Raw genomic sequence first — 16985 nt, forward strand, 5'->3', positions numbered from 1 at the left:
GGCCTCTTTCACTGAGCATAATTTTTTGAAATTCTTCAAAGGTGTTGCATGGATCAGTAGGTTGTTCATTTTTACTGCTGAGTAGTTTTCCATTGTGTGGATATACTGCAATTTGTTTAGTCATTCATCTGTTGATAGACATCTGAGTTGTTTGCAGTTTGGGCTTATTACAAATGAAGTTGCTATGAACACTTGTGTACAGGTCTTTGTAAGACATATGTTTTCATTTCTTTTGAAAAAAAAAATCCAAGCATGAATTGACTAGATTATATGATAGGTATATGCTTACCTTTTTAAGCAATTGTCCAACAGTTTCCAAAGTTGTTGGACCATTTTCAACTCCTTCCAGCAGTTGTTCCACATCCTTGCTAACACTTGGTAAGGCGGTCTTCTAATGTCTAACTGTTCCAAAAGGTTTGTAATGATTTCACATTGTGGATTTGATTTGACTAATGGCTAATGTCTAATGGTGTAGAGCCTTTTTTCACAAGCTTGTTTACTACCACCCTCTTTGGTTACCATGTCTGTTCAAATTTTTTGTATAACCCCGACCTGCTACTATTTATTTCCATTAAAAGTAAATTTGTTGTTTAAAAAAAAACAACTGTGCAATGTGTGTTTCTTGAGTCATTTTCAAATCTGGTTTGTTGTTTATCTCTTTTCAGGCTTCAGTTTGTTAAGGCTGAACATGTCTCCCAGGCCCTTCAGCATTTCCTTCTCAGCTTTTATTTTCCTTATCTTTCTTTTTCTCTTTTCCAGTTTTATCCTTTCTCCTAATAGTTTTATTGCCTTTCTCTTAGTTTCCATTCACTTGTCTCTTTAAAGAATTTGAAGGCTTGTCACTGGTTGTGGAGACAGGCTCTCTCCCTGATCTTGAACGTTCTTCTGTGTCTTCTTCCAATATGTCCATGCCTTCATCATCATCATCTTCTGTGGGTTTATCATAGATTTGTCCATGGCATCTCTGAGGCTTTTATTGCATCCCTTTCCTCTGCTTACCTGTGCTTGTAGGCAATGGAAATGAGTATCCCCAAAATCACTTAGCGATTGCTGTCTGCAAACTCTCTAATGAGCTGGACTTCTTCAGACCCAGGGAAGCTTCCACATCTCTGGGGGCAGAACCTGCTTTCTGGCCATCCACTGTATTGAGTTTTAGTCTCATCAAATACTAATCCATTCTTTAAAACAATGATTTGAGAAAGAGACATTGACTTATTGTTCCACTTATTTATCATTCATTGGTTGATTCTTGTATGTGCCCTGACTGGGGACTGAACCTGCAACCTTGGCATATTGGGACAACACTCCAACTGAGTCACCTGATGAGGACCCTAAATCCATTCTTTTCAATTTTTGTGTTTTAATGAAATCCAATTGATTGGCATCTGAAAATTGCTTTGTGTGTTTTCTGACATAATGTGGTGCCCAAATACTTCTCACTGAAAAGGAAGGACTGGATCTACATTGGGACTCAAAGAGCAGTCTGCTAAATTACTGACTTCAGCCTAAACCCAGGGGCCAGCATCTGTCCTCATGAGTCCCACATTTTCATGTGAGCTGGAAGATGACTGGTTGGAGAGATATGGAGGAAGTGCTGGTAACCTGTCATCTTCTATAGTAACAGTGTCATCTTTGGGCATACTCAGTGTGGGAGACAGCTTGCACTTACCTATTATCCCACTGAGTGCGGCACTTCTTGTAGTGATTCAAGGAGATTCTCAATCCTTTTTTGTTTTTGTTTTTTAAAGATTTTAGTTATTTATTTTTAGACAGAGGGGAAGGGAGGGAGAAAGAGAAGAAGGGAAACATCAATGTGTGGTTGCCTCTCACACACCCCCTACTGAGGACCTGGCCTGGAACTCAGGCATGTGTCCTGACTAGGAATTGAACTGGTGACTCTTTGGTTCACAGGCCAGCACTCAATCCACTGAACCCATCCAGCCAGGGTAGAATGGGAAGTTCTTTTTTCTCTGTCATCCAACACTGCTTCAGTGGGCAGTTCTTTTTTCTCTGTCATCCAACACTGCTTCAGTGGGCAGCTCAGGTCCAGAAGGCCTCCCAGGCGACAACAACTCATTCCACTTGGTTGTTAGCTTCACAATGAGCTAAATCATTCCTTGCTTGCTCCCTGCAGTGAACATGGCCTTTCTGAAGATTTCCATGACATCTTGGTTTGTCTTGCCCAACAGTGACGCTCCATTCACTGCTATCAGCTGATCATTGATTCACCCAAAGCCTTCCATCTTTAGTTACTGTGGCTACTCCATTAATAGTGGACTTGACAAAGACTTCCAAATCTGCCTGATGACCTATTTTGACTGGTTACTTTTGACACCGACACCAAGACTGCTGATCCTGAATCATTAAGTGGAACTTCAAACCTCAGAAATTCCCTGGTGCCATCAGGTGTAAAAGGAACATCCTCATCTTCTGCTTTGTTTCTTTTGGAGGCTGAATTTAGCTTGGCTCTGCATTCTGTTCCCTTGGGTGGAAAGCATCTTTTTTGTGAAAGACCAGAAGACTCACAGTGCCTTCCATCTTGGTGCTTCTCAACTGGGAAACAACTTCCTCTAGGGATTTGCCTGCTAAATCTATTCCGTTTACCTCTAAGTTGATCTCCTGACTTAAGCTAGCCATCTTGAATGACAGCCTCTCTGGGGAGGAGGTTTTTCATATAAATTGGAGCTAAGTCACCTATTGTTACATCTGGGGAAGTGATACTGAATCCCAAACCTTCTGTACTTTTATTTATTAAGTCTCTTTCCTATTTTTTTTTGTATTATAACCACTGCTTAGGTTTGTACTAAATACACTTTGTGGTGCTGGGGCCAGAACTGATTGTGGTTTTCTGGAGGGCTGGGTCCATCCATCACCTTTTAAAGTGGGTTGTTTTCTTATTATTGAATTTTAAGGATTCTTCATACATTCTGGAAACAAGTACTTTACTACAGTGGTCCCCAACCTTTTTAGCTCCAGGGACCAGTTTCATGGAAGACAATTCTTGCATGGATGGGGTAGGACTTGAATTACATTCAAGCTCACCTCCTGCTGTGTGGCCTGGTTCCTAACAGGTCTGCAGCCGGAGGTTGGGGACCCCTGCTTTACCAGATATAGAATTTGCAAATATTTTCTCAGTATGGCTTGCCTCTTTATTCTCTTAACAGTGTCTTTGGAAGAGCAAAAGTTTTAAATTTTGGTGAATTTCAATTTATCAGTTTGTTTTTTCATGAATCATGCTTTTGATCATTTAGGCCTATGATATGATATATCTTGAGTTAATTTTGTATATGATGTGAGGTACCAATCAAAGTTAATTTTCCTGCATGTATACATTCAGTTATCTTGGCACCATTTCCTGAAAACACTATCCCTTCTCCATTCAATTGCTTTTACACTTTTGTGGAAAATCAGTCGTCCACATATGTGCGGGTCTATTTCTGGATTCTTTATTCAGTTTGACCTATTTATCTATTTTGATACCACACTGTCTTGATACTATAGCTTGATAATGAGATCTGAAATCAGGTAGTATTGTCCTCCAAAATGTGTTTTTCTTTTTCAGTTTGTCTTGGCTATTAGCATATTCTGCATTTGTATATGAATTTCAGAATCAGGTTGTCAATAGCTACAAAAAGCCTGCTGAGATTTTGATTAGGGCAGCATTGACTCTACAGATCAATTTGCAAAAGGGTATTAATTGTTGGTGATGACTGTTGCAATTGTGCCTGCCTAATGGATGCCCAATGATTCTAATTAAATGTGAGGGCCACTGATATTACTGACTGCTACTTGTTCAATGCATCCATGTACCTGATGCTAACAAAGAGATATAAATATAATGTCTTGTCTTATTTTATTCACAGTAGTGCACCACTGAATATAAACAAAAGCCCACCTAAGATTATCATTCTGTTTCCACATGGGTATATTAGAAATATGTGTCTTGAATTAATCCAGAGGTAGATTAACACTTGTTGAAACATAGGAGAATAGTAATTTCCAAGTGAGTACAATATAAAAAACATGCAGAATTGGGATAGGGAGACACTGAAAAACAGAATGTCAAGAACTTTGCATTATGTGGGTAAGTGGACATAAGATGTAACCTAGAAAGAACTTTTCAAAGGATCAGGATTTTGACAGTGAAACAAAAACAGAAAGACAGGCAAAGTCATGTTGTAAGAAACAGAGACGTGTTCACCTCAGAAGGGAGAGTGTAATTTGGTGGTACCTTACATGTAAGTTTTAAAGGCTGTGCCCCAGCCGTGGCTGGGTGGCTCATTGTCCCATGCACCAAAAGTTTGCGGGTTTGATTCCCATTCAGGGAATATAACCTGGGTTGCAGGTCTGATCTCCAGTTGGGGCACCTATGAGAAGCAACTTACTGATGGTTTCTCTCCCTCTCTCTCTCTCAAATCAATAAACATACCCTTTGGTGAGGATTAAAAATGAATGAATGAATGAGTAAATAAATAAATAAATGCTGCACCCAAGATGGATAGTTGTCTAATAGTATTGGTTTCCTCCTGCATCCATAATAAAATTTTAGCTGGGCACATGGCCCCCTAGCTAATGACTATCTTCCCTAGACTCCCTTGTGCCTGAGTGTGGCTATTTGGTTAAGTTCTTGTTAAGGAGATGTAAGTGAAAATAACCTGGGCAACTTCAGGATCATATCCTTCAAAGAAAAAGCAAGTTTTCCTCCCTTCCTCTCCATCCTGTGCCTGGATTGCAGAGGGGATGACAAACCATCTTACACCATGAGGATGACAGCATAAATTTAGGGCCGTGGAACAAGATAAGAAGAACCTGGGACCTGACCACTTGGAACTACAATGATAGCTCTAGACTTACTCCTACACTATTGTGTGAAGGGAAATACATTTCTAGTGTGTTTGAGCCACTATGAATCAGGGTCTCTGCTATAGCTGCTATTAAGCTAATGCAAGGAAGGAGACCTTCATACTGAAGATTGGTAAAAAAGGCTTTCTCTAAAATTTTGCAATTTAAAGCTTGAAATATTTGTTATGGGCTAATAACAAACATATACTTTAGTGCATAACTGAGAGTCAAATGATTAATAATATTTTTCTCATTTGGTAGAGAGGAGGATATGTCTCTAAGAAAACTTGGTAAAATTGATAAAATATAAAATCATTTTTTAAATCACAAAGATCTGCCTTTGAATATGGCCCTACCACTTAGTAATTATTTAATATCAAGTGAGTTGCTTTCATTCCATTAATTTTGCTTTTCTAACCTGTAAAATACCTACCCTTTGACCTTATTGTGACATTCTAATTGGATAATATCTAGAGTTATAAGTCATAGGTACAACTTTAATAATAACCTCCTTCCCTCCCACCCTAGTCAGGGCATGGGACCATTCACTTTGTAGTAAAGTACTATAATTTATTACTTGAACAAGTTTCCTCTGCAGAGCTAACATTTAATGGATGATGCACAGTTTGCCATATCAGTAGGTTTGGGTGAAATCCAGGTAATATATTTATCCAAATGAATATTGTCTTGGTGCCAACTATGGAATGAGTATATAAGTCTTTTTAATTCTAAGTTTTCTGCTTTACTCTCTGCCTTAGTGGTCCCAAATCCAAGTGTTACCAGGTTGGGCTGGGGATGTACATGAGGTGGGCTTGGAGAAGTCTACAATGGAGGAAGCTGCTGCCGTTTAGCTCCTGTAGGTTTGGGATGAAGCTCTTGTAAATTTTCAAGAAAATTACAAGTCTAAATTTTTATGTGGAATCTCCTGTTTTTTAAATGTTGGTTCATTTAAAAAAAAAAATTGTTCGCCCTGGCTGGCATAGCTCAGTGGATTGAGCACGGGCTGGGAACCAAAGTGTCCCAGGTTCGATTCCCAGCCAGGGTACATTCCTGGGTTGCAGGCCATAATCCCCAGCAACCGCACATTGATGTTTCTCTCTCTCTCTCTCTCTCTATCTCCCTCCCTTCCCTCTCTAAAAAATAAATAAATAAAATATTAAAAAAAAAATAAGAGAAATTTCTTTAAAAAAAATTGTTCAAGTTGAATGAGACATATCTGTGCTGCCAGCTTGCTGCTTCAACTCTCTATGCCACTCGCTTGGTTGGAGATTCTCTTTGCAGCAGCAGATGCCTCTTGAGAAATCCATTGACTATGATGTGCTTAAGATTCACATATTCATCTAGATCTCTGTGCTCAGAACCTGTGCTTGCTCAAACCAGACACTAAGATTCTAACTTAGTGTGGTTAGAATAAACTAAATACAAGGCAGATACTTCAGTATTACAGTTCTTTGTACAAGACACCTGGAGCTAGTTCAGTGGGGTTTTTCCCCATGCCTTCTGGAGAAGAAGATGATGTAACGTGTATTTCTGTTTATTTTGTGTGAAGCCAAATACTCAAATGCTGAGTGAATTTAAAAAAAATCAAAATCAGCAATTCAGTTATTTTTCTTTATTAGAACATCCAGGAGTGAGCTTGTTAAGATGGATCTGCTTTGTTGTAGCTTGCTCTGCTGGCAATGTCTAAATGAATTAAATGAGTCAGAGTCAAAGAAATCTCATAGGCAGCTTTAATATCCTGTCAGAAAGAATAGCTAACTGAGTTGAACATCAGTAATTTTTTTTTCATGGCTTATCTGTGTCCTGCACTGCATATTTGTGGATTTACAACTTAATCTTAAAATTACACTCCTAATATATTCTTAAGACTGGGAATTTGAGTTTACAGCCTTCTAAGTTAGTGATTTGCTAGTTCTTAACAGAAAAATGCCATCTCTTCTCTGGAACTTATAAGAGGCAATTTCTTTATCACTGAATTCTACCAGAACCCTGCCACCATTGTTTTTTGTTTGTTTGTTTGTTTGTTTTGGTAGAACCAGCAACTTTCCAAATTTTCATTTTGAGATTTTTCATTTCTAGCACACACAATAGAAAAGTATATGTAATATGTCACAGCATGATTCTCTGAGTCACATGTTGGGGGAATGTGGTTCTGTTGTGTGTCATGTAAAATTCTCCAAAATATCCTATGGCTGAGAAACTATGTCAGAAAGCAGTCCAGAAATGAGGTCAGCCTTTTCTCTGCTGGGGAGGGCCTTTGAGTTTGGGAATTTATTTTGCTACTATTCTTGTCAGTTCCTCTTTTAAGAACTGACTAGTGGATTAAGCTCCAGTGGGCAGGAAGTGGAGTTTTTTTCTGTTACACAAAAAAAATCCTCTTCTAGGATGGGTCTTTCCAAAATTAAAATAAAACATGGTCAGAAGGTGTCAGGTGTTTAGAAAGTTGAAGACTGTTGTTAAAGAAGTAGCAACAGTTGACTCAAGAGTCTATGAGGACCTATAGTGCTACAAAGAAAAGCAGAAATAGTGCCTCATTTTAAAGATATCTTTGCTCTCCAAGTATAACAAGTTGGGCATCATGAGCTCTGACACTGGCAGCTTATTAATTACACACATAAAATATAACTCCACATAGAGCAATAGCCATGTGTAAATATAGAGGTTCAGACACTTAAAGTTTCTGGGAAGTGTCATAGCCCTAGAAAAAGGGATCATTTACTGACTTCTCATGAGATTCATAAAGGTACCTATAACACATTTCCAGTTACTTGTCAAGCTTTTTTTCTCCAAGTGCTCTATTCTCATTGAGAATTTTCTAGGTTGACACAGTTTCTTAGTACCAGAGTTATAGATTTCTGTGTTTTTGGTAAGCATTTCCCTTTTCTCTACAAACAGGGATCGCTAATCTTCCTACATTGGAATTAAGTAGAAAAGGTTTAATCCTTGACCTACTTGTTTTTAGTTTTATTTTGACCATAAAATGTATAAATAAAACCCATGAACCTACTAATCACTGTGAGAAACTTAGTGTTATAGATTATAGTCCTATATATTGACATGTGCCCACCTGCCTGTAGTGAGCACGGAACACTGTGAATGGTTCGTCGAAACATGAGAAAAACATACACAGAGACAACCAAGTCCTATGGGGGAATCAGGACAGAATGCCACCCTCTCTCAAGTGGGGAGAGAGCGTGTCCCCCCCACACACACAAGCAGGGTTTTATTCTTGAATACCAATACCATTTGCAAATTACAAGTAGTTTGCTTTTGAAAGGTGCTGGCAGATTTCCTACTGGGATCCTAAGCCAGAGATTTTGGGGTTTTATCATTTAAAAAGACTACAGGACTTAAAGCTTAGTTCTGTTTCCTGCCCGTGACTTCATATTCTAATTAAAAAGCATCCTCCAGCAAGCAGATTTCACAGGGTCTTTTATATTGTATGTCTTAGGCCTGATTACCCCAGGAGTCCACCGTTTCTGGTCTGGACTGTACCGCCCCTGTTACTTCCAACGGGCCTGAGTTGGGCAGAGGAGACAAAGGCACCTGGGAGACTTGGATTTCTCAAGGACTCAGCCATTGGCAAAGCCGAAGGGGCAGGGATTGATGTCGATCACCCCATTATTTCCACAGCCCCGCGAGTCTTGTCCCTGTCATTCCTTCATGAACGCTTCTGTCTTAAGTTCATTCTCTATCCAAGAGAATTGGTACCTGTCATTGACTGCCGTTCAAGCATGAAAAGGAATGAGGCATATGAACAGGCAGCATTTATGCCAGGGAAATAAGTTTTGTCTCTTTAGCGTCTCCTGGTCCAGAGGCTACTTACTCAGCCATAGTTATAGGCAGTTACAGATTCCTGAGACCAGGCAGGGCGGTCCTCAACAATATATTCCTCCCTTATTTTGTTCTTTTCTTCCCCAGAGGCAACTATTGTTCTAGTTTTTTTATTTTAAGATTTTATTTATTTTTTGGAGAGGGGAAGAGAGGGAAAAAGATAGGGAGAGAAACACTGATGTGCAAGAGAAACATCAATCAATTGCCTCTTGCACACCCCCAACCAGGGACCTAGCCTACAACCCAGGCATATGCCCTGACTAGGAATTGAACTGGTGACCATTCCTGGACACTCAACCCACTGAGCCACACCAGCCCGGGCTGTTCTAGTTTTTAAATACAGTATTATATATAGTCCCCCTAAACATATAGTATTTTATGTATTATAAACTATATAAAGACATCATATTCATGTATCTTCCTAAAAAAGCTTTTACATCTTTACATCATTAAATATAATGATTTCTGCCTCAAAAGTAAAGAGAATCTTTTCCTATAGATTAAAAATCCTTGGTGGGGATTTTCAAGGTGGATACCCCTATAAGCAGCAATGTGAGTTCTTGACCAGTTAAATCCTCACACATACATGTACAACTGGAAACATACAGGATACTTGTTGCAGCACTGTTGTGAAAACAAAACTAATACTGAAGGTTAAATAAACCATAGTCCATACTGCACAACAATTAAAAGGAATGAGCTAGATTTGTATTTACTGATCATAGGTAAAGCTATAAGACATTATTAAATAAGAATTCAACAGAAAAACAAATTTAGATTAAACTATAAATTATATTAATCTAAATTAATATAATTTCTATGTAATTTTCTGTAGCTTTATACACGTATAGAAAAAGTTTTGCAAGCAAACATTGAAAGCCAAGAACTGTGATTGTTTTTAGGATAAGACTGGGATGACAGGGAGGACTTGGTATTACTAGTATTAGTTGATTTTTTACAAGAAATGTATATGGTAATTGATTAAACACTTAAATAGAATATAAAGTATATATAAAATATACATAAAAAGATCAATGTAACATTTTCAGAGAAGGATAATAACACTGTGACTTGAAATAAGAGATTAAAACTATCCCAGCAAATGATTAGCTTAAACAGCCTCAAAGAGAATAAATAAACTGGGGAACTGAACTCAATGTCTAAGTACTGAACCCAAACCCCTTAATTTTACAGAATGTGTGTGGGTATAGTCATATCAACACTGGCAAGTAAGAAAAGTCACCATCCGCAGACCAGAAATTGTGAGATGCATCCAGAAGAAAGAAATCAATCTGGATTGATTGATTTGGACGGACAAGAGTTAAGGAAACCAGAATATGTACAAGAGGAAAACACTGAGAAGATAAGACAGGATCCACTGAAACTCTAAAAATAAGAGTAAACAAATACTAAAAGCTGAACAACAGAGCACTAAGCCAATAAAGGGGACAACAATATAGTTAGAACAGCAGCCCCAACAATTGAATTAGAAAAGCAGTGTTAACCTGAGGCAAATATTGTCAAAAAAAGTGATACATCAGATCAGAGAGAGTTCCTGGGGAGGGTACAGAGGTCTGAGACAGAAAGGCAGCCAAACTAAAGGAATAAGGCAGCCCTGTCAGGAGGGGGAAAACTCTAAAGAAGGCCACTGCCAGAGAAAGGCCATTCTCACTTTGGCAACTGGGAACTCCAGCTTGCCTGCGTGCCCCATGCCCATGCACCATAAAGGGAAGCTTCCCAGTGGACAGGGTGCTCCCAGGTACATGAGTCCTGCAATCAGCTCTGCCATTCAAGGAGAGAAAACCCACATCAGCTGCTAGATAATCAACTGAATTTCTCACTCAAAGACACAAGTCGACAACAGACATCAGATAATTGAGGAAAAGGAACTAAATGAAAAGGAGGAGCAATAGAAACAAAAAAGTGAATATACAAACTGACTCAAGAAGAAGTGGAGAAAATTAAAGGACACAGAACTTAAAAATAGCAATTCTACATGATATTTTCATGGGGGAGAGTGCAAAGAAAAATCAATAAAAGTTTGTTAGATAAAAGAACAATTAGAGAACATGGAAGAATTATAGAAGTTAAAAATGTAATTGCTATTCAGGATGTACCCTAATATCTAGGTGGCCAGCTGAGCAAGAGGAAGACAATATGGGATTGAGAAAGCAGCAGCCTCAGTCCAGGAGAGCTGTGAAGTGAGATCCTAGAAAAACAGCTAGCATGAGTACAAAGCAGGGCAGGAGGATAGATGGTTAGAAGGTAGATAGATCCACGGAAGAAATGTCTTCAAGAAAATGACAAAGGACTCAAGAGAATGTATGGCATGATGGAAAGTATGAAAAAAGCATGATATAATAATGAGATATAATGGAAAAGGGAGAAGAAAGATGAATAAGATGACCATGATCTGAATATTAAAAAGAAAAAAAATGGTCCAATTTTAAGCAATGAATATGAGAAAAGGATTTTCCACTTGTCCTTGATTTGAAGGTCACTAAAGGAAGGCTACTCACTAGACGGCTTTAAAATAGTTTTTATATAATGTACAAGACCTTAGAGCAGTGGTAGAAAACCAAAGCCCATAGGCCAATTCTGGCCCACTTCCTGATTTTTTAAACTAAAGTTTTAATGGTACATAGTTATGTTCATTCATTTAGGTACTGTCTATGGCTGTCTCTAAGCAAGAACAGAATTGAGAACTTGTGATAGAGACAGTGGAGTCCACAAAAGCACATGTTAACTGGCCCTTTATAGAAATGTACTCCTGCACTAGAGGAACACAAATAGAAAGAAAAAAATCCCACCTGCTTAACAAAAGATAGGAAAAAAAACCAGAACAACAACAAAGGAAAAAAATACTATACAGAGTATATAAAATAATATTGTAGGAATAAGCCCGAACATATTAGTAAGTATGTATAGGTTAAATTTATGTTAAATTCCTGCGTGCTTAGTTTGGGAAAAAGTACCCTATGGCAGTTTATAAGAAGCTCACTTGGAACTGTCACAGAAAAATGGAAAATGCTGAAATGAACAAAAATGTGCTAGCAAAATGTGATCTCTATAAACAGTGCAGAGGATTCTGGGAAAATGGTGGCGTGGGAAGCACCAGGAATCTTTCTTCCCACCTAGACAATAATTGCTCTAAGTAGACTCTGTCTGATGTAACTATATTTTGGAACTCTGGAGTCAATTAAAAGTGTCAAAGATTTTATTTAACAAATAAATTAATGAGAAAGACAGTAAAACATTACAACTGGTTCAAAAGATAATCCAACAAGAAAAGAAAAATGTAGTTTTCCTAAGAATTGACAAATGGATGCAAACTGGCAAAACTGGTCAATATCTGTAGGACAGCAACAAATTGCATTCCTCTGGACACTATTTGCATTTCTATAAGAAAAATGTATTTGTATTACTACCAGTTGTCTAGTTTTCTAGAACTTACAGAATTGTAAAGTAGCTCAAAGACTATGAAAACCTGAAATGACCTAGAGGAGTGCACTAGACAGGGACATTGAGTACGTTTATGTCTCCCTACACTAATCACCATCCCCCACACCTTCCAAGGGTGTACTAGAATGCGAAAGTTTAAAGGCAGAAGTTTGGTGACTGAAAAGATCTATTGTTAAGGCAAGAAGCATTTGAATTTGGAGGTGGTTCTCTAGAGCCTGTGACTGTGTTACTTACCTGGCAAAAGAGAATTAAGATGGCAGAATTAAATTTGCTAATCTGCTGACCTTAAAATAGGAAGATTATTTTGGATAATGTGGGGGGATCTGAAGGTCCTTAAATGTGGAAGAGGAACTCAGAAGACGAACTAAGAGTGAGAAGGTATAAGAACCCCACCTACTGTTTCTGGATTTGAAGATGGAAAGAGGTGAAGAGCCAAGAAATGTGGGTGGTTTCTAGATGCTGGAAAAGGTAAAGGAATGGATTTTTCCCCTAAAGAATCCTCCAGAAAGAAATGTGGCCCTGACTCCTCGATTTTTAGCCCAATGAGACCCATTCCAGACTTCTGAACTACGGAACTGTAAGATAATAAGTTTGTGTTGTTTTAAGCCTCTGGCTGTCTTTTCTTGCTCTTTCGGTTAGCAGGATCCTTGTGATTACACCTGACCCACATGGGTAACCCAGGATAATTTCCTCATGTCAAAATCCTTTAATTTAACCACATCTGCAAAGTCAATTTCACCATATAAGGTAACATTATGACAGGTTCTGGGGATGTGGACATCTTTGTGGGGCCATAATTCTATTACAGAACTCCCGACTCTGTCTCAACATTTTTCCTAATATTTTTATGTCCTTGCATTTACATAACATCTTGAGAGAATTCCTTAGTCTTTCAGTTCACTAATTTGATCATTTATGTTCATTCTGTTACATAGTTAATTAGTGTATAATTTCAGTAATCAAGTTTTTAATTTCAAAGAACTCTGATTTGTATGTAGTTGTATGAACATGACCCATTGTATTTCTCTAAAAATACTAATTATACTTTTAAAATATTTTGTTCTATTTTCTTAACTCCTTCCTTGAGAGTTAATTCTTCCCTTTTTTGGAGTTTATACTTTCTCTGCTGTAGGTTTTTCTCATATATTTGGTGACTTTCCATTTCCAGAGTATACTTTTAGATGAATGTTTAGATAACATAGTATTTATGTTTAGGGTGGGTTTGTTTTTGTTTTTGTTTTGGGGTTCTTTTTTGGCCTTTATCCAAGTGAGACTTTTCATTCCATTGTTGGAATACAGGTTGTGCTTTCAGTTCTGGTGATTGTAAGAAGGGTGGGAGATTGGACTGCAGGCTGCACAGTGGGTCATTTAGACTGTGCAGCAGAGCACAGGCTGAAGGGTGGTCTCTAATACCAGGTCAGGTGGGTGAATCCAGGCTCTGCCATGTGTAGCTATGTGACATTGGGAACTTTGCCTAACTGCCCTGTGCCTCAGTTTCCCTGTCCCTAATATTGTGAAAAGTAGTACCTCCCTCACAGAGTTGTTATGAGGATTAAATGTCCATTCATATAAGGCTCTTAAAACAGTTTCTGGCATATAGTAAGAATTCAATTCATGTTAGCTGTTGTTTTCTACTAGTACTCAGTTTGTGAATATGTGCACTTGTGGTTATATTTTTGAGCAAATTCTGGAGTCAGCTGATCGAAGCCCTTTCTTCTGCCAACCACCTATAGGCTGCTGCTTCTCTGAGATACTGCCTCTGACTGTGAAATTGTTCTCAGAGGAAATTTTTCCTTTGCCTCTGATTTCTTCTCCAATTATCAGTTTGATTTATAGTTGGTTTAAAGTTTCTATCCATGTATAAGTGTATATATACTGTATAATATATAGTGATTTATACATAAAATTTTTTCCTTTTTTTCAAATACATCAACTTCCTTTTTTAAATTACTATATTTTAGACATGTTTTTATATCACAATGTATATAAGTTTCCTTTAAAAAAGATACAAATAATTTTATAAATGGTAATGGGACAATATTTTAGGTATTTGGGACAAAATAAAGCTAATTAAATATAAAATGTCAAAAGTTATCTGGAGAAAAATAGAAGTAAATCACAAAGAAAGAACTCATTATATGGGGAGGAAGAATTAATCTGACAACATTAAAGAGTTCTTCAAGAAAGTAGGCTGAGTCCACATTTTAAAGCCTCTCCTTCATCCTAGATCCCATTGAAATGACAGTATACATTTATCTCGAATTTTTTTTTAAAAGATTTTATTTATTTATTTTTAGGGAGGAAAGGGAGGGAGGGGGAGAGAGAGAGAGAGAGAGAGAGAGAGAGAGAGAGAGAGAGAGAGAGAGAGAGAGAGAGAGAAACATCAATGTGCGGTTGCTGGGGGTTATGGCCTGCAACCCAGGAATGTATCCTGGCTGGGAATCGAACCTGGGACACTTTGGTTCCCAGCCCGCGCTCAATCCACTGAGCTACGCCAGCCAGGGCTGGAATTTTTTTTAAATTACAAATGAGTCTGCCTTTTGACTCAGTGATCCCACTTCTGGGAATATATCCAAAAAAATACAAAACATTAATTTGAAAGAACATAAGCACCCCTAATGCCCATTGCAATGTTATTTACAATTGCCAAGATATGGAAGCAGCCTAAGTGTCCATCAGTAGATGAGTGGGTAAAACAAAGATGGGAGATTTACACAAGGGAAAACTATTCAGCTGTAAAAGAGAAGAAAATTTCACCCTTTGCAATAGCATGGATGGACCTGAGAACAGTATGCTAAGTGAAATAAGCCAATCAGAAAAAGACAAATACCATATAATTTCACTCACATATGGCATCTAATGAACAGACTGAACTAACAAGCAAAACTGAGGCAGATTCATAGATAGAGAGCAGGCTGACCACTCTGGGTGAGGGGTTGGGGGTAGAGGGATTAGGCAAAAAGGAGAAAGGACTCATGGACATGGACAACAGTGTGGTGACTGCAGGCTGGGGGTGGTGGGTTGGGGGTGTAAGGGAAGTAAATGGTAATGGAAAAAAGTACAATAAAAATAAAATAAAAATAAAAAATAAGATACATATGGACTCTAAAAATTCAGGAGGACCCCACCATTAGGACTGGATAGTGAGAAGTTTCTAGAACTCATAAAGCTTAGACAAACAGATTCATCATGAGACAACAGAGCTGAGGGACAGAATAGAGGCAAAAAAGAGTCCTCCAAAAAAGTGAATTTCCCCAGGAGGAATAACCTCACATTAGAGGCTATAAGGACTAGCAGCCTGAGCAGCCTATAGACACTTGGCAGAAGACCTGGGTCAGGACCATTCAACATTTACACTCGGATACAGTCACAGGTGCAATCCTGTAAACTGGAAATTCCGACTCAGGAGACTCAGAAACCTTAAGTTACCTCAACTGCTGGGGGTGGGGCAGCAGTATGGAGAGTTTCTATCTCCATAGATAGTGATAACACTATCATTGGAAATAATAGCTAATATACAATTGATCATTTTTGGCAGTGCTACACTGATTTGTTTCACTTGATGATATTATGTTTAATGATTTGTAGAATTAATTTCCTCCCACCTACTCATTTTTAGAACTTAGAGATTTTTGCTGTTTTTCATTTTAATACCTTATTTAAGAGTTTACTTACTCCCAGATTTTAAATATAACACACAAAGTCCATTCTTACTTGGCTTTTTAAAGATTGAAAAAGAGAAGATAAGAAAGTTGCCTCTGGGAACATTTTTAAAATCAAATATGGTAAGATTTTGGTGTTTTTTTTTTCCAAGAAATACCAAGAGTGAAGAAATTATATTTAGCTGAAACATGACCTCTTATATCATTCAAGCTAATTGAATTAGAAGACAAGTGAATACATGAGACATTTATTTTTCTGAAATAAAGATAAATCCCAGACATGCCTTACTGACTCACACCCCTCCCAAGGTTTAAATTAAAGCAATCACTTTCAGTTTAGATTCCAGTTAAGGTTTGACTGCACTGTGCACAGAGTAATCAGACCCAGGGATTTCCACTCTGTGGTACAGCCAAGGTGTGATATTTTTGGAGTTCAGGGGAATCTTACAAGTACCAGAACTGTATAGGCTTGCCTTTGGTGTGGGCTATCCTAGTTTGTATTAGATGAATTTTTAAATTAAATTTACTTATGTCTATGTAATCCTTTTGAAAAAAAATTCAGTGAAGCAGAATTTTAGTGGTACGAGGTATGAGGGTGAGAGAGAGAGGGAAGGAAAGGGAGTGAAATCAAGTCTTTTAAAGGTTGTAACACACGTGCACTTACATCCAGGAAGATATATTATTGAAGCTGCCTTTCTTTGTTCAGGGAGAAAAAGACATTTTAATGGCCCATTTCATTATATTGACATAGGATAAACAGGCATCGATTTTTGTGAAGGGACAGTATAAAGAGGTGTAAATTTCCCCCCTTAGGCTTGTAATGCATGGAACATCACCTCTGAAGGAAGAAAGCATCTGGCTGACTGACCTTCAAAACTACTACTCTTGAAGGTTCCTGGGGAAAAAGAAGTTGCTCACATTTGCAGAGAAGCCAAGAAGGCTTTGGAGAAAAGTAGGAAGGAGATCCTGATTACTGAGGCATTATAGTCTAAGGTCAGACAGCAGTAAGACTACAGAGGACTCAGGAAATCTTCTGGCAGAGGAAAGGCTGGGACTGGAAGACAGGCACTCCATACCAAACCTTGGGCTGCCATGGGAACCACTGTGTCACATTACACACCTTGTAGTGACCTAACCATCTTAGATGAGGCCAAGTGTATGCTTCCCTCATTTGTCCACAATCAA

At 38.1% G+C, this 16985-nt stretch overlaps 1 pseudogene; it reads right to left on the minus strand.

The window, feature by feature from the left end:
- Nucleotides 1–651: 651 nt before the first annotated feature.
- Nucleotides 652–4282, minus strand: LOC114495034 (annotated as a pseudogene).
- Between the last annotated feature and the right edge of the window lie 12703 nt (nt 4283–16985).

This window comes from Phyllostomus discolor, chromosome 4 (assembly GCF_004126475.2).
Source record: "Phyllostomus discolor isolate MPI-MPIP mPhyDis1 chromosome 4, mPhyDis1.pri.v3, whole genome shotgun sequence".
Taxonomy (NCBI): Eukaryota; Metazoa; Chordata; class Mammalia; order Chiroptera; family Phyllostomidae; genus Phyllostomus; species Phyllostomus discolor.